An 18,333-nucleotide genomic window follows, 5' to 3' on the forward strand; every position below is an offset into this window, starting at 1 on the left:
TTTAGTAGAGACGGGGCTTCACGGTGTTAGCCAGGATGGTCTCGATCTCCTGACCTCGTGATCCACCCGCCTCAGCCTCCCAAAGTGCTGGGATTACAGGCGATGAGCCACCGCACCCTTCCTCTTTTTTTTGTTGCCTTTTTTTTTTTTGAGATCAGTCTGGCTCTGTGACCAGGCTGTAGTTCAATGGCGTGATCTCAGCTCACTGCAGCCTCCGCCTCCTGGGTTCAAGCAATTCTCCTGCCTAAGCCTCTCAAGTACCTGGGATTACAGGCTCCTGCCACCACGCCTGGCTAATTTTTTATTTTTATTAGAGACAGGTTTTCACCATGTTGGCCAGGATGGCCTTGATCTCTTGACCTTGTGATCCTCCTGCCTCGGCCTCCCAAAGTGCTGGGATTACAGGCTGGAATTCTCTTTTCATGCTCTTTTCTGTTCTGCTGTGATGTGAGCTCTTTAAGGAGTATAATTATTTTTATCTTGTATGTTACAGGGAATCACAATGCTTAGTGTTTGGTGAATAAATGAATAAATGTCCCTGTAGAGGTCACTATTGTTACAGAACCAATGGCTCCATTAAAAAAAATAAATTAATTAAGGAAAAAACATATAAGAAAGAATACTTCTGACTTTGCTCATCATAGGTATCATGGGGTGGGGTCATAATGTTAAATTCTGACCCACTAAGTACCCAAATAAAAACCTCAGAAAATAATTCTGTTAATGGTAAGACAAGCAACCTCTCTCCCTGTTCAACTTAATGGACGTGTTGACAGAAAATAGCTTTTAGGATTGCTGGGGCCTAGGCAAGCTCTGAAAATTTCTAGGGAGGTAAACAAAGTGTTTCATTTGGTACCTAAACTGAGAACTTCTCTGTATTAAAGGATGCCAAGATAGTCCTATAAGTGTATCCTTCATATCCATAAGGTTATGGAAATGGTTTTGGAAGGTATTGCTTTTGCTGGAAGGAAGAGTAGGGAGGGGGGCAAGAGAGGATTTATTGAGCTCTTACTATATGTTCCAGGTATTTTAACACACAATATCTTTTTTATTTTTTATTTTTTGAGATGGATTCTTGCTCTGTTGCCCAGGCTGGAGTGCAATGGTGCAATCTCGGCCTCGGCTCGCTGCAACCTGTGCCTCCCGGGTTCAAGCGATTCTCCTGCCTCAGCCTCCAGAGTAGCTGGGATTACAGGCGCCCATCATCACGCCCAGCTAATTTTTGTATTTTTAGTAGAGACGGGGTTTCGCCATGTTGGCCAGACTGGTCTCGAACTCCTGACCTCAGGTGATTGCCCGCCTCGGCCTTCCAAAGTGCTGAGATTACAGGTGTGAGCCACTGTGCCCGGCCTAACACACAGTGTCTTAATAAGCTTTTGTAACATCTTTTTGAGGTAAATGCTGTTGTCCACACTTTACCAACAAAGAACTGAAGCTCACTGAGGTCCAGTAAATTTCCTAACTTCACACAGCCTCTTTATAGAGGCTAAATAAGCATTCAGACTGAGGGCTTCAGAAGCCTTTTCCCTTAATAACTTTGGTTCTAGCTCCTCACATCATATTAGGCTTCAAACTGGAGACACAGGCATAAGACTCCATGTAGGCTGTGTTGAGTGGGTAGTCAAACAGAGGGATGTGTACCATTGGTTTGGAGCATGAATTTTGAAGTCAAATAAACCTGGCTTTGTTCCTATATGTGTGGAACTATCACTTTGTATCAGTAATCCTTATCTGAAGTTGTACAGTGCCGTCTTAAGAATTATGTGAGATAATGCTTTTCGCACAGGCATAAAAACTCAATTTTATTATTATTGCTACTATCATTACTCTGCAGGCTTTTGATATTAGTGAATTGGGGCTGAGAAGCAAAGGTCTTCAGAATGTTATCTGTGAAGGTTGCTGGAAGAACGGTTTATTATTATTACTACTTTGGAATTGAGGCTTCAAATCTAATTTTGTGAACTGAGATAAACAAAGTATTTGGGCCTGAATTTTATCTTTGAAATGGAAATAATAATTATTTGGAGGAAGAGCTAATCAAGCACTCTAAACAAAACCATTGATTCATTCAACAATTATTTATGGAACCAGAGCTAGAAATAGCAGGAGATCAAAAGATGGGACCACGTTTTCAAGGAGCTAATAGTTCATGGGGAAGGCAAGACATGCATGTCAACAATTAAAACACGGCCAGGCATGGTGACTCAAGCCTGTAATCCCAGCATTTTGGGAGGCCAAGGCAGGTGGATCACCTGAGGTCAGGAGTTCGAGACCAACCTGGGGAACATGGTGAAGCCCCGTCTCTACTAAAAATACAAATCTTAGCCATGTGTGGTGGTGGGCGCCTGTAATCCCAGCTATTCAGGAAGCTGAGGTAGGAGAATTGCTGGAACCCGGGCGGTGGAGGTTGTAGTGAGAGGAGATCATGCCATTGCACTCCAGCCTGGGTGACAAGAGCAAAACTCCATCTCAAAAAAAAGAAAAGAAAACAATAAAAACACAAGGTAAAAACTGGATAGAACTGGTAAAGACATGGACATATAAGGTACCCTGAGTGTTGGATTAGTGAACTGTTATTTCAAAGGAAAATGGTCTGAGTGCTCCTGTAAAGGTCTGGGAAAATTACACTGTGCCACGTTTCACGATTTTTTTCTGCTTTCTCCACTCCATGATACATGTTGGATGTTTCATGCCTTCCAACTCAAGATAAAAGGAAAACATGTAATCTCTTTGTTTTACACACAAGGAAGTGATAGCCCAAAAAGTTGTGTGTTTTAAGACGGCAAACTAGCTTGTTGTCAAATTAGCACTTGAATCCAGGTTCCCTCATTCCCAGTCTACCCTTCTTTCTACTACACCATGCTCCCTTTTGAGCGTCCACCATTTGGCTGAGCCTAAACCAACAGTACACGAAGTGTTGCAAGATAGATTGCACAAAGGTCCAAGGTACAGCTGCAGGATATGTGCCAGATTGGGGGAGAAATCATTTTGCTTTGGGGGCAATAGAAGGATTTCATATACATGCAACAAAGTTTGTTGTTGTTGTTTCATTTGGATCATTTTTCCTAGTGCTCACTGCGGCACTAAATTATCCCGGAGCTTTGATACTCCAAGGCTAAGGTCCACTGAAACAGTCCTTATCATTTCTAGAAGCCCAGTGGTGCCTTCAGCTGGTGTGATGGATAAAGTAGCAGCTCTGGCCACTGACTACCCTTCCCAGGTTTTCAAGTGTTGTGGTACATTTTGACTTATCCAAGTAATAGCTATGACTCTTCTTCTCTTCTGTCTGGACCAAAAGATTGGTCTTCTCTGTGATACATATGCTCAGGTTTTTCCCCTTCCCCAAACTAGTGTTTCTTTTAGTCCAAATGCGCCATTTGGACTGGTTTATTTGGTCACGCTTAGACTTTCAACCAACAAAGGCAGCTTCTGGACTGGATTCAGGGACAGAAATGAGTGTGTCCATCCAGAGCTTTTTCCCTTCTGTTTGTCAGAGGAAGGTCACTCCCCGGAGGAAAACATCCTGTTCTTCTCTAGCCAGATCATGTTGGCACAATGCTTCCTCTGCTCAGCCCATCCCTTTTTTATATCTGGAGCCATACATGCACAGAACCAGGCAGCAACCTGGGATGAGAAACTTCCCAATAAATAATAGACACAGCCCTCACTTACTGTTGTTGTTGGGTTTTTTTGTTGGTTTGTTTGGTTTTGGAGTCAGAGTCTTACTCTGTCGCCCAGGTTGAAGTGGAGTGGCATGATCTTGGCTTACTGAAACCTCCACCTCTTGGATTCAAGCAATTCTCCTGCCTCAGCCTCCCAAGTAGCTGGGACTACAGGCGTGCACCACCACGCCCGGCTAATTTTGTGTTATTAGTAGATACGGGGTTTCACCATGTTAACCAGGCTGGCCTCAAACTCCTGACCTCAAGTCATCCGCCTGCCTTGGTCTCCCAAAATGCTGAGATTACAGGCATGAGCCACCACACCTGACCACTTAACTCTTTATTGAATGAATCAGTGGATGGATGATGGGTGGATAAGTGAATGGATAAAATGCAGTCACTCTTTTCTGTGGTATTTTGAGAGCACTATGAAAGTCAGTAGCCAGATGGACTATTCACTATGGGGCAAGTATTATCCTTTGGAGAGACAAGCAGACATTTGACTCCAGAAGAGAAAGCAGCACAGTGCAGGGCATAGATCAAGCAGAGTATGCCCAAGGCAGAAAAGCCATATTCCATGGCTACTCACTTATGCTTGCCATCCTACTCCAGTTCAGTTCACATGCCACTGACTTTGAGTAATTAGGCCAGGGAAGATAAAAAAACTAACTCCTAATACCAAGTTCTTTTTATCCAAATTTGGAGCAAAACGCATGAGCTCTATTCTTGGGGTTGAATGAGACAGGATTGCTGATGACTGATGTCTGAATAGGCACCATATGGATTTGTAAAAAGGGAAGAAAATAATCCTCAGTTGTAAAAATATCTTCGGTCTTCATAAGGGTGATATGTACCCACATGCTTCTGTCAGGTGGTTTTGCTATAAATGATTACTCTTGGACTAATAGAAAAATTTCCTTTTATAGTGATTGTACATTTTCCCAGATTATCAGTGTAGCATGCAAAATCCCACAGCTTCAGACATTTAAAAGATCAAAGGCAGAGGCCATTGGGGTCTTTCGACTCACCACACACCAGAACAATAGTTTGGCTACCAAAAGTCCCTTTAATGACAAGAAGAAAGTGTGCTTTCATAATTACCAAGCTGCACTGTGAAAACCAATATGCATTCCTAATTCTTGCATTAAATATTCCTGTTATTTCTTGATGGCAGTAAAATTCAAATTGTCTCCATATGATTAAAACATTGGCCAGTTGAGGTTTGGAGTTGTTTAGTCGATATTAACTGCAGTGGTGTTGAACTGATTTTCTGTTTCAAATGACAGCCAAAACTATCAAATAAATCCAAAAATATTTATTAGGGTGGCTTCTGAATATATAGAGGGTAGTTTATGACACACTCAGTAATCTCACTGAAGGAAGGGAAAATATATTTTCCATCTGTGTAACCCCCTCAGTAGCTGGCAGAGGGTAGTTGCTTAGAAAATGTTTTGGGGGTGTATGAAAAAAAGAGTAACTTCAGCATGGAGATTTGAAAGTAAGGATCTGTTAATTTAAAAAATCTAACAAAGACACAGATAATACCAACAAATCAGCCATCTGCTTAGAACTTTAGTCCTATTTCGTCAGTTCTGATTTGTGTATATTCGACAAACATTTACTGAGTTTCTACAACGTGCCAGGCATTGGGAATATAAAAAAGAATAAGATCTGCCTCCCAGCAGTTCCCAGGTCACTAGGAGAAACAAACATGTAAACAAACAGCCACATTCAATATTAAGGGTGACCTCTGAGCAAAATGAGGCCGGAGCAAGGCGGAAAGGGACATTTGAAACACTGGTTTTGCTCAGCAGGGACTGTGGAGCACATATCGTACTAGAAGAGATGGTGTGCTTGTTATTTTCAGCAGTTCCCAGCTCTCACATCACCTTCTTAGCAGTTTAGTTTTGTTGTCGTGACGGCATAGCAGTTCTGCTGTGAAGTTTTTTCCTAGCTCCTGGAACTACAAGGACAGGCCTACAGTTTGTGGCATCTAAACACCCCGCTGATTTGTTGCTTGTAGCTCAGGAGTGCCCTTTGGCAATCTGTGCTCTGAGAGCCCTGGCTCCTGGGCTTTGTTGCACACCCGAGACAGTGGTCTCATTCCTGGCTTTCTTCTAAAGTATCATAACCACGGCCGTTAAAATGGATTCTTGGAATCCAAGCAAGACACATTCAGGTGTAGTTCTTTGGAAAAATATGATCCTAGGAAGGGAATGCGCCACAGTAGAGTAGTAATACTCTGTTTCTGGTTTCATATCTGGCATTGGCTGAATTTCAGTTCATGAGAAAGAAGGCAGAGCAGGCCAGTAGCTTCCAGCTTTTATTTACTTGTGCACTGGCCAGAATGCAGGATGGAGAAAGTGACTATCAAAAGGTCAGATCCTTTTTTTTTTCTCTCCCCTAAGTATGCACAAGGAGATAACCAAATGTTTGTTTTTCTATCAGAGCATACGTTTGGGTACATCTACGTGACTAAAGGCAACTGAATTGAAATCCTATGTCATAGGCTTACCTGGAATGCTCTAAACTGCTCTCAACAGCCTGAGATGGCATTAAAAATAGATTGAGTCACCTTGTTTTTTTTGTTTTTGACAGAGTTTTTTTCTTGTTGCCCAGGCTGGAATGCAATGGCACAATCTCAGCTCACTGCAACCTCTGCCTCCAGGTTCAACCAATTTTCCTGCCTCAGCCTCCCGAGTAGCTGAAATTACAGTTGCGCACCACTGTGCCAGGCAAATTTTTGTATTTTCAGTAGAGATGGGGTTTCACCATGTTGGTTAGGCTGGTCTCAAACTCCTTATCTCAGATGATCCATCTGCTTTGGCCTCCCAAAGTGCTGGGATTACAGGCGTGAGCCACCGTGCCCGGCAAGCCACTTTGTTTCATAGGGTGGTTGCATACACCATTGACCTTTGGTCCATGGTCATTAGGACAGAAAAGTTGAGTCATTCCTCTCTAGTTGCATTTCCTTAACTTTCCTGTGCAAAAATATAATGGATCTCTTAAACACTAAGACCTACATAACACTTATTATATGTGATGATTGATTAGACTTAGGATTCTAAGTTATATTTAAACAAGTAGGATCTTCATCTCCCAAATGAATTCAAGAATGTTCATGATGCAATAATAATAATGACAACAAAAATAATGTCTACCGATCATTCAGCCTACACAATAGCAGAACACTTTTTGGAGTATTCTACTATAATAACTGATATTATATTCATCACAACTTATTTAGGAATTGTTATATGCCAAGGACTCAGGTAAATCCTCTAGAGCATTTAAGCCTTAACAACAGTCCTGTGACAAGAGCATTGTTATCCCCATTCTCCAGACACCAGATCATCAGGTCACTTCCCCTTGAGGAAAAGGTAGACCCTTTTCCTGTCTGCCTCCAAAACACTTCCTCTTAACCTTCATGCTAGACTAAGACCTGGGCACATTATTAGGTGTTTTGTAAACACAGTCTCATTTAATTCTCAAGACAAGCCAGGTATTATTATTGTCCTTTTTCATACAAATGAAAGTCCAGAGCTGCAGTGCCAAAAGCAAGGAGCCAGAATTCAGACCCAACTCGGCCTGACTCCAAAGCCCAGGCTTTTTGTCCACTCAATATGCCGCCTCCAGATGGCTTCCAGGCCATTATCCTCATTCCAAATTGCCTTCCCGGTGACTTTTCTTCCCCCTGAAATTCCCTTATTAGGGAATAACACCTTCCATTCTATAATTTGGAATATAACTGGAAAAGCAAAATCATGCTGGGGTATTTGAAGATTGACCCAAAGAACTCTGGGTTGCCAAGGGCTGCCCAGGAGGCGGGGGTGAATTATACCTCCAAGAGAGCAAAAGAACTTAAGAAAAGAAGCCTTGGGAGGTAATTAAGAAAGCACATACTTCACTTTTTTTTTTAAGGCCAAGTCTTGCTCTGTCGCCAGGCTGGAGTGCAGTGGCGTAATCTCGGCTCACTGCAACCTCCACCTCCAGGGTTCAAGTGATTCTCCTGCCTCAGCCTCCTGAGTAGTTGGGACTACAGGTGTCTGCCACCACGCCTGGCTAATCTCTGTATTTTTAGTAGAGACAGGGTTTCACCATGTTGGCCAGATGGGATTGATTTCTTGACATCATGATCCACCTGCCTTGGCCTCCCAAAGTGCTGGGATTACAGGCGTGAGCCACTGGCCCGGCCTTTTTTTTTTTTCTTTTTGAGACAGAGTTTCACTCTTGTTGCCCAGGCTGGAGTGCAGTGGCGCGATCTCTGCTCAACACAACCTCCGCCTCCCAGGTTCAAGCAATTCTCCTGCCTCAGCCTCCCAAATAGCTGGGATTACAGGTATGTGCCACCACGCCTGGTTAATTGTGTATTTTTTAGTAGAGACAGAGTATCTCCATGTTGGTCAGGCTGGTCTCAAACACTCAACCTCAGGTGATCCACCCGCCTCGGCCTCCCAAAGTGCTGGGATTACAGGCGTGAGCCACCGTGCCCAGCCATACTTTACTTTTTTTATATGGGCTAACAGAGTGGGTATTAAATTGCCTTGTTTATATATATTATACAATCCTGTGCCACATAATGTCATTTTGGTTAACACAAACTGCATATATGACGTAGTCCCATAAGATTATAATGGAGCTGAAACATTCTTATCACACAAATATTTACCACTGTGTTTATTTCCTTATACTATTCAGTACAGCAACGTTTTGAACAGGTTTGTAACCTCTGAGCAGTAGGCTATACCATATAGGCAAGGTGTCTTGTGTAAGTATGCTCTGTGATGCTCGCACAAGGATGAAATCCCTAAAAATGCATTTTTAGAATGTGTCCCCTGTCGTTGACACAACTGCATATATATAATACATGTATATAAATATTCATATATAAAATATAGACTTTTGACTCAACTTAGTTTTTGCTTTGAATTTCACTGTAGTATCCCCTGAAGATATTATTTATAAGATCTATGCCAAAGAACATATACAAACTCAATTTGGTTTTCCTTGGTTCTTTCTCTTATATCTTCTTTTGGATTTATTACTAAATTCTCAAATGTTCTACCCGTGTAAGGTTATCCCATTACTCCAAATGGTTGAGTTTCTCAGTCCAGTTTTCCCATCTTCTTAGGTTCAACAGAATATTCTTTCCTGGTTTATTGCTGGGAAAAGAGCAAATAAAGAATGAATCAATTTTTATCCTTTTACTCTTTTATCAATTCCATGCAGTGATTGAATGCTCCCCACAGTGCCTGCCAAATGTGGTCTGAATATTGCATAGCGAGGAACTGAATTTATGGGAATCAAGCTGATGAGAACTCTCAAAACCAGGACGAGGCCGGGAGCAGTGACTCATACCATGCCTGTAATCCCACCACTCTGGGAGGCCAAGGCAGGAGGATGACTTGAGCCCAGGAGTTCAAGACCAGCCTGGGCAACTTGGCAAGACCCAATCTCTACAAAAAATCAAAAAATTAGCAGGATATAGTGTTGTGTGCCTGTCGTCCCAGTTACTCGAAAGGCTGCAGCAGGAGGATTTACTTGAATGCAGGAGTTCAAGGCTGCAGTGAACTGTGATCATGCCATTGCACTCTAGCCTGGGAAACAGAGTGAGACCCTGTCTCAAAACAAACCAACCAATGAACTAAGATGACCATAAAATAAATCACCCAAACTGGACTGCTTTTCACATTGAAAGAGGGTGCTGTGAACACTGGGATAGCAAGCAGAAGGTAGGCCACTGCAGGGCAAAGAAAAAGCAAGGAAAAAGAGTGAAGTCTGGCCACTAAGGTCGTGTCAGCCCTTGTGGGTAACATAGTCCTTGCAAATCACATATGTCATTTAATAGACACTGAGAACAATCGCGCCTATTCGTTTACAAACACTAGGAAACTACTACGCACCAGGCCTAGGCTAGGCCTTGTGAAGGATTCCTCCATGAAGCTCAGAGTCTACTGCAAGACACAGAGGTGACTTACACGAGCAACAGTAATGATACTGACCAACTTTTATTGAGAACTTTCCATATGACACATACGTTGCTGATTGCCTTTTGTACATGATCTCATTTAATCCTCACCTAATCTTACAAACTAGGTAGACTCATTGTGCTGGGTTTTTAAATCTGGATACTGAGACTTGGAGAGGCAAGTTATATGTTGGTCTTCCACTGGTCTCCCAACTTACAACTGGTGGAAACAGAATTCAGGGCTCAGTGTGGGATCTGAAGGCCTGAGCTCATAACTCCGTGCTTTGCTGCTCCCCTGCACAGGACACTGAGATAAATGTCGTGGTAGAGATAGGAGCCAAGTGATAGTGGACTGCAAAGCAGCCTCTTCCCCATTCCTGTCATGCATGGGGAACACAAGAGAAGGGAAAGTTTTACAAAGGAGATGACATTTGAGATGGGCCTTAAAGATTACCTAGACTTTCTTTTCTTTTCTTTTTCTTCTTGTGATGGAGTTTTGCTCTTGTTGCCCAGGCTGGATTGCAATGGCATGATCTTGGCTCACTGCAACCTCTGCCTCCTGGGTTCGAGCGACTGTCCTGCCTCAGCCTCCCAAGTAGCTAGGATTACAGGCATCCACTACCATGCTCAGCTAATTTTTTTTTTTTTTTTGTAGTTTTAGTAGAGACAGGGTTTCACTATGTTGACCAGGCTGGTCTCGAGTGTCTGTCCTCAGGTGATCCGCCTACCTTGGCCTCCCAAAATGCTGCGATTACGAGCTTGAGCCACCGTGCCCGGCCAAGATTACCTAGACTTTCATCAGGGAGCAGAGAGGCAGTGGAGACATTCCAGGGCAAGTCCAAGCCTCACAGGCCAGTGCGTGGGGCAGGGGAGCAATTTTCTCCTCCGTAACACCAATGCGTCAGGGGCAGTGATGGACCTGTGTATTGAAGGCTGCCTATCTCTGCAATGGCGAGCAGGAAAGGGCCCCAACTTGACAAGATTTTTGAGGCACATAAATACATAATCACGTGCAGAGTTGTATGGTCCCTAGGAAGTGGTTTCTAGCACATGTCAGGATTGTAGACTGTCTGTGTTAAACATCCAGTCAAGGAATCTGTCAAGAAAGACTTCAGCAAACGGTATTTGTCAGAGGATATCAAATGTTGGAGTTCCACCTAAGTGAATTCTGAGGACAACTAAAAAGGACCATTTTAATGGCTTTTTTAACATTTAAAATTTTTTTTGGTGCAAATATTTTCAAAAACTATTATTTATTTCCCCAAATTACCCAAAAGGCCACTGTTATGATGGGATCTCGTTGCGTCCTCTGGCATGATAAAAAGTTATAAGTCAGTCTCTTCACATATAAACTTACTTTTCAAATGAATTGTGCCTTACAGGTCTGATTGCATTTCACTCTAAAAACCATGAGATGTGCTAATTAGTAATATTTCATTCACCTTCCAGATGAAATTAAGTTTTAAAAGTAGTCTCAAAGCAAATTTGCCTACCTGTCTACATTGACTCTTTAGTAAAACGTATTTTTGGTTCCAGTGCCAAGATGGAGTGTCTCTCAGCTGTAGCCACAGCCTTTAGAATTCTTCTACTTGTAGCCTGGAGTAGAGGCTTCGTCACACACTTTTATTTCCTTGGAACAAGACTGTAAACTTTTATAGTCAATTGTAGAACCGTGGTCTGAAAAACCTATTCAAACCTTTCAAATACAAACTTCATCCTACGGTAGAATTAAGAGCCATTTATTTTCTATCAAAAGCATCATAAACAGCTCCATACCTTGTAGTAAATCAGGAAACCAGATTGCCAGGGAAGGTACTGGGGCCTACTAGCTCGGCTGCTGGAGCTGTTTCAAAAGCTGCTGGATGACCTCCAAAGGCCCCTTTCACTTCAAAAAACTCCCTCACTTTTCAGCAAGTCGTGACTTATGACCAGGTCTTGGGCAACCCAATCCGTGGCCATCTGTGAAAGAGCAATCCATTTCCAGATCATTAGGAAAATTACCAAGCCTAGCACTTGGTTGAAATAAAGGCCAGAAAAGTTGAAGGTGGGAGATGTGGGCAAGAAGGAATAAATGTACCAAGAGGAAATTCCACCAAAACATGAACATCGACTAACATGAGGGAGGAAGGAATACCAAAGACATAAGTTTTTCTGTACACATGGGCCTCCCCAACACCAGCCCCCTTCATCAAATACTGAATAATTTACTTAGGTATATCGCTAAGCTACATAACCTCTTCTCAGTTTTCTAACAACATTAATTCCACTTCATTCAATATGTTCCTTCAACAAGCGTTTATTGAGTCCCTTGTACGTGTTAGTCACTCTGTCAAGCTCTGGGACTACCCTGGAGGATCATAACTGTATGATTCATGCCTTCATGGAGCCAATGACAGTGGTAGAGAGTGACAAGTAAACAAGGAAATAATAAATAATTGTGTTAGTTGCTATGCAGAAAACAGCGTGAGTGTTTCTTTTGATTGGGTGGACAGGGAAATTTCCTTTGAGGAAATCAATGTCGGTTAAGGAGAAGGCAGTTAAGAAGTCATTTCTGGCTGGGCATGGTGGCTCACGCCTGTAATCCCAGCACTTTGGGAGGCCAAGGAGGGCAGATCATGAGGACAGGCATTTGAGACCAGCCTGGCCAACCTGATGAAACCCCTTCTCTACTAAAAATACAAAAATTAGCTGAGTGTGGTGGCGCATGCCTGTAATCCCACTCAGGAGTTTGAGGCAGGAGAATCGCTTGAATCCGGGAGACAGAGGTTTCAGTCAGCCGAGATCACCCCACTGCACTCCAGCCTGGGCAACAGAGTGAGATCCTATAAAAAAAAAAAAAAAAAAAAAAAAAGTCAATTATGAGACTCGGGGAAGAACAAGCACAAAATTCTCAAACAAGGCCAGGTGGGGTGGCTCACAGCTGTAATCCCAGCACTTTGGGAGGCTGAGGCACATAGATCACCTGAGGTCAGGAGTTAGAGACCAGTCTGACCAACATGGTGAAACTTTGTCTCTACTAAAAATACAAAATTAGCTGGGCTTGGTGGTGGGCACCTGTAATCCCAACTACTCAGGAAACTGAGGCAGGAGAATCACTTGAACCCAGGAGGCAGAGGTTGCAGTGAGCCAAGATCACGCCATTACACTCCAGCCTGGACCACAAGAATGAAACTCTGTCCCCCCGCCAAAAAAAAGAAAAGAAAAAGAAAAAAAATCCTCAAACCCATAAAGAGCAGGACCAGGTGTTTTCTAGGAACTTCTAGAAGACACTTGTGCTCAGAACTTAGTGTGCAAATGACAGTGGAACAATTTGAGGTGCAAAAACTGGCAAGCTATCAAGATACTTTAGGGCCACAGCCAAGGTAAAGAGCTCTGATGTTAGTCTATGTGAACGTTATTCTACATTAAAAGAATGGCTGAACACAACACAATGAATAGCATCTAATAATAAAATAAGTTCATCTTCAGATAAACGTTCTTAAAATACAGATGTAGTTATAACATTTTCCTGCTCACACATCACTGTTCAAAGAAAATGGAAACTCCCAGGCACTGAGGAAAGGGTCCTTCTCCATCTCACTGTACACACATCTCTTCCACCACCCACCATGTGTCCTGGGAGCCAACCAGCCCTCCACTTGAACACGTACTGCATTTTTCTAGGCTCATGCTGGTCCTTTCTCCTCCTTCCCCACTCCAACATCCGCCTGTTGAAATTCTACCCATCCGTCCAGACCCGGCTTAAAGGCCACCTGTTCCAGCAAGCCTTGCCTTTCTGTCTCTGCCAGAATTTTTCTTTCCTTCCTCTGTCCTCCCAAAGGACTTTGCACTTCTCTTAGAGTGCTTACCACACTCTGCCTTGAACTATACCTATTACGCACATTGCCTTCCCTCCTGAGTACAACCCGCTCAAGTTCACCTAGGTGGCAATGATCAGTTTATGATCCCATAGGATCATTGTTCCTATGGGATTGCTCCTCCTCATAGGAGATCCCCTTGTTCTCGTAGGAATAAGGCACCCTTAGGTACCAAAGAAAGTAGAAGAGATACTGGGAAAGGAACATAAGGCCATGAAAGGTGAAGAGTAGGATGAGGAAAGAACATTTTAAAAATTTAATTTAATTTCTTATTTGTTTGTTTATTTATTTATTTATTTATTTTTTGAGACGGAGTTTTGCTCTTGTTGGCCAGGCTGGAGTGCAATGGCACAATCTCGGCTCAGCACAATCTCTGCCTCCGGGGTTCAGGCGATTCTCCTGCCTCAGACTCCCAGGTAGCTGGGATTACAGGCATGAGCCGCCACGCCCGGCTAATTTTGTATTTTTAGTAGAGACGGGGTTGCTCCATGTTGGTCAGGCTGGTCTTGAACTCTTGACCTCAGGTGATCTGCCCACCTTGGTCTCCCAAAGTGCTGGGATTACCGGCATGAGCTACTGCACTCAGCCTAATTTAATTTCATTTTAAAATTAAATTAAAGAGATAGGGTCTTGCTCTGTCGCTCAGGCTGGTGTGCAGTGGTGTGATCACGGTTCACTATGGCCTCGACCTCTAGGGTGCAAGCAATCCTCTCACCTCAGCCTCTTGAGTAGCTGGAACCACAGGTGCATGTCACACAGCCTAGCTGATTTTTAATTTTAATTTTAATTTTTATAGGGATGTGGGTCTCATTATGTTGCCTAGGCTAGTCTTGAACTCTTGGTCTCAGGGGATCCTCCTGCCTCAGCCACCCAAAGTCCTGGAGTTGTAGGTTTGAGCCATCAAGCCCAGCCAGAAACAAACTTACTAAACAAATAACTATGTTTCAAAAATGCTTCAAAGACTACATTTTAAGGTTTAGGCTTTCTAAACTTAATTCAAGCAGCATATTCATCCCAACTCAACTTCACTTTTGACATATTAGTGTCATTTTGTAGAGGTACAATTGTCTGGTCAGCAAACATACGTTCCAGTTCAGGCTTTACTTCTAATTAGTTGCATGACCTTGCACGAAAAAGCTCTTAGAGACTAAAAGGCTCTACAATTTTTCCATGTGAAAAATAAAGATGACCTTAGCTGGCCTGCTTTCCTGTGAATGTCTAAAATGTTACAGTGACAAGGAGTAAGAAGAGTTACCACCATATGAGGACTGGATCAAGTCCCCAGTACCTCTGCAGCAATAGACAGGCCACAACCTCCGAAACTGCTGTTGAATTGACCATAACTAACAAGTGTCTGAATTTGGGTATTCCCAGAAGTGAACGCTGAGTCAAGGATTCCAGTGCAAGCGGTGTAGTGAGAAGTGCAAGGAATAAGGGTAGGTGATGGAAGAAATCACCAGGGAAGCGAAGATAGTCAATAAAAGGTGCATTCTAAGCCAGTCATCTCAATGGGCAAATGGCTGTTAACGCAATGGGAAAGCACTGAAAAACAGTACAAAACACACATCTCAGAATCGTCCCTGCTGGGAGGTCACAAAACAAAGATATTTATACTCCACGTCTGCCAGTCATTGGTTAAGGAGCGCCCCTGTGAGGACGTGAACTCCCAGGCACTTCCAGCTCCCTGTGCCTGCAGGCACTGTGGGTTCCAGGTGCCTTTTCACAGCAGTTTTCCATCAAAGAGCAACGAGCTGGCCCTTGACAGCCAGGCTGGAGGGCACAGAAATGGTAAGGGACTGGAGGGAATAGGGCAGAGTTCTGAAAACATCTGCTCCAACAGGCCTACAAATCAGGCCGAAGAGAATAATATTACCTCAGTGGGAACAAAATCTAGCATAGGTAGGGTGTTCTTTCACAATGAAAACACAGAATTAAGCATTGTGTAGTCTATCCGCATGGCTAAGAGTGCCATTCATTATAGCATATTTCAACCTAATCAATGCATAAACTGTATCTACACAATGTAACATAATGCAGCTAATAAGAATAATATATTAAAACTATTTACATGAAAAAATGCTCATGAAAGTGAAAATGGCTGGCACAGTAGCTCACGCCTATAATCCTAGCACTTTGGGAGGCTGAAGCAGGTGAATCACTTGAGCCCAGGAGTTCAAGACCAGCTTGGGCAACATGGCAAAACTCTGTCTCTACTAAAAATACAAAAATTAGCCAGTCATGGTGGTTTATGCTTGTAGTCTCAGCTACTTGGGAGGCTGAGGCATGAGAACCACTTGAACCTGGGAGGTTGAGGTTGCAGTGTGCCAAGATCACACCATTGCCCTCCAGCCTGGGCAACAAAGAAAGAATCTGTCTAAAAAAAAAAAAAAAAAAAAAGAAAAAAAAAGAAAGAAAGAAAGAAAAAGAAAAAGAAAGTGAAAATACCAGTTACATTTTTTTTTAAAAGCATGTCTATATAAATATGCCTAAAAATCTGGGTGTACATATTTATGTAGATGGTGTGTATTTTAACAGGGTTGTCTTTGACTGGTAGGCTTCTTAGTGATTTTAATTTTCTTCTGATCTATAGTTTCTCATTTTTCTCTAATTGATCCGTATGATTTACAAAGACTTAACTTCAGAATGGGAAAAAATAATCAGACCCAGGAGTAGGATCAGTCAAATAAAGCCTTTGAGAGGGTCAAGTCAATTTGATCCAGAAATGTCTACAATGTGTGTTATATATATTTCCAAGAATTCTCTCCCGATTGCTTTGGTGACATGTATATTAAGTTCTCTCCTCTCTCTGCTGCAGTCTCTCGCTTTTCCAGTGTAATTCACTTTCGGTAGAAAAGTAGAACTGACTAGAACCCCTGATAGGCATCTTTAAACATGGAGTTTCTTTGCCAAAGGCACCTTAAGTGGAGGTTGGGTAAAAAACTGAAATCGACACTTTTGAACTTCATTCTTCAAGACAAACCCTTTTTCAGCTCTCTTTGGAGGAAGTAACCGAGGTACCAGGGTGACACCTGATTGACCACTATTCTGTATTCTCTGTGTCCAAACATCATGGGCACATGCAGTTTGGTTATTTTCTGTTGGGGTTGGGAGCCTGCTTCATGCGTCTCTCCTCGGCTCTTCTCCCAGGGTCCACTTCCTTCCTTACACATCAGCATCAAGAACTGGGTCTCTTCTCTGCTAATAAAATTAGTCCTGGACAAGGAGTATTCACTAAACAGAAGCAGCAGGAACAAGAGGGAGAACTATTTCTTTAAGGTCACTCAGTGAGAAGTCTCTCTAAAGATCTATTTGTTCTTCACAGAGAAAGGAGTCAGCATCCATTTCTGCTAAGCAGTGATCAGGAGAAAGTCAAATTAGATTAATTACCTGGAATAAAAATGGACTTGTACTTTTGCTAGTAATGAATTTCTAGTCCAGGGAGCTTTACAAGTATTAATAGCATACTAGTTCTTGGCAGATGATAGTCATTAGTGAGCAAGTAACTCTATCCTCCGGAGATGACTTAGCTTTGTCACTATGTAGTAACCTTTGTCTTAATCTTATGTTGAGGCAGAGAAAAATTTTTCTTAAATTTGCTTGTGAAGCCTAATAGTTTCTAGAGGAAGTCACAGAAAGGACTTTTCTGCTGTGTGTGTGAGTTTTGTCTTTTTTTTTTTTTTTTTTTTCCTGTTGTGGGTTCTGAATTAAATATAGTAAGATTCTTTTAATAATCTTTATTTTGAGGGCCCAAGTGGGAAAATTGTTCTGAAAAAGAGCTCATCAGATGCAAGTTCTTTTTAAATGCACAAGCTTCCTTCCCCTTCATACTCTTAACTCAGCGTTCTTTAAACCAAGGATTGGCCTTCCTAGGTCGAGGTTACCATGTCTCCACTGTGAACTTCTGAGGGGCCCTCCACCAGGTTGGAACTTTCTTTCTTTCCTTTTTTTTTTTTGAGACGGAGTCTCATTCTGTCACCCAGGTTGGAATGCAGTGGCATGATCTTGGCTCGCTGCAACCACTGCCTCCCAGGTTCAAGTGATTCTCCTGCCTCAGCCTCCTTAGTAGCTGGGATTACAGGCGCTCGCCACCATGCCCAGCTAATTATTGTGTGTATAGTAGAGACAGGGTTTCACCATGTTGGCCAGGCTGGTCTCGAACTCCAGGCCTCAAGTGATCCTCCCACCTTGGCCTCCCAAAGTGCTAAGATTACAGGTGTGAGCCACCGTGCCCAGTCGGAACTTTATTTCTTTAATCCCAAGACTGCAGTCTGTGTTAAGTATATCTCCCGTCAGAGAAATAAGGGTATTGAATTTATTTAACGCCAGATTTTAACCCTTGTTCACAGCTGAGTTGCAGACGACCATAACAGTCACAGGTGGTAGTCCTCACAGTGCCTTACGGTGGCAAGGTCCTGAGAGGGGCTGCCTCCTTCAAAGCCGCACCCTCAGGACCTTCTTTCACACTAGTCTTGGCCCTAACATGTGCTTATGGTCACTTACATTGCCTAAACTGATTCTCACTACAAACTGAGGAAATCAAGTGAATACAAGGGTCCCTCCCCACCAGTTGATAAGGAGCCTGAATTTTCAAGGTAATGGTCTTGGAACAGGACTGGGACCAAGAGCTTCATTTTAATGCCACCTTCTCTCTAGTAAACTATGCTCTTTTTTTCCTCCCTCAAATGGAAGGGAACCCACAAAAATGGCAAGGGATGGAGAGAAAGGATGGCAGCACGGTCATCCCTCAGCTTCTGTCAGGGATTGTTTCCAGATCCTCTGTGGATACCAAAATCAGAGGATGCTCACATCTCTGATAGAAAATGGTGTTGTATTTTCATATAACCTA

General features: G+C 42.8%; 1 protein-coding gene across 1 annotated transcript in view; it reads left to right on the forward strand.

Annotated features, from left to right (window-relative positions):
* Positions 1-18,333, forward strand: part of GREM2 (gremlin 2, DAN family BMP antagonist) — a 149,447-nt gene that overhangs the window by 11,690 nt on the left and 119,424 nt on the right. The window lies entirely within an intron of this gene.

Source organism: Mandrillus leucophaeus, unplaced genomic scaffold (genome assembly GCF_000951045.1).
Source record: "Mandrillus leucophaeus isolate KB7577 unplaced genomic scaffold, Mleu.le_1.0 Scaffold466, whole genome shotgun sequence".
NCBI lineage: Eukaryota > Metazoa > Chordata > Mammalia > Primates > Cercopithecidae > Mandrillus > Mandrillus leucophaeus.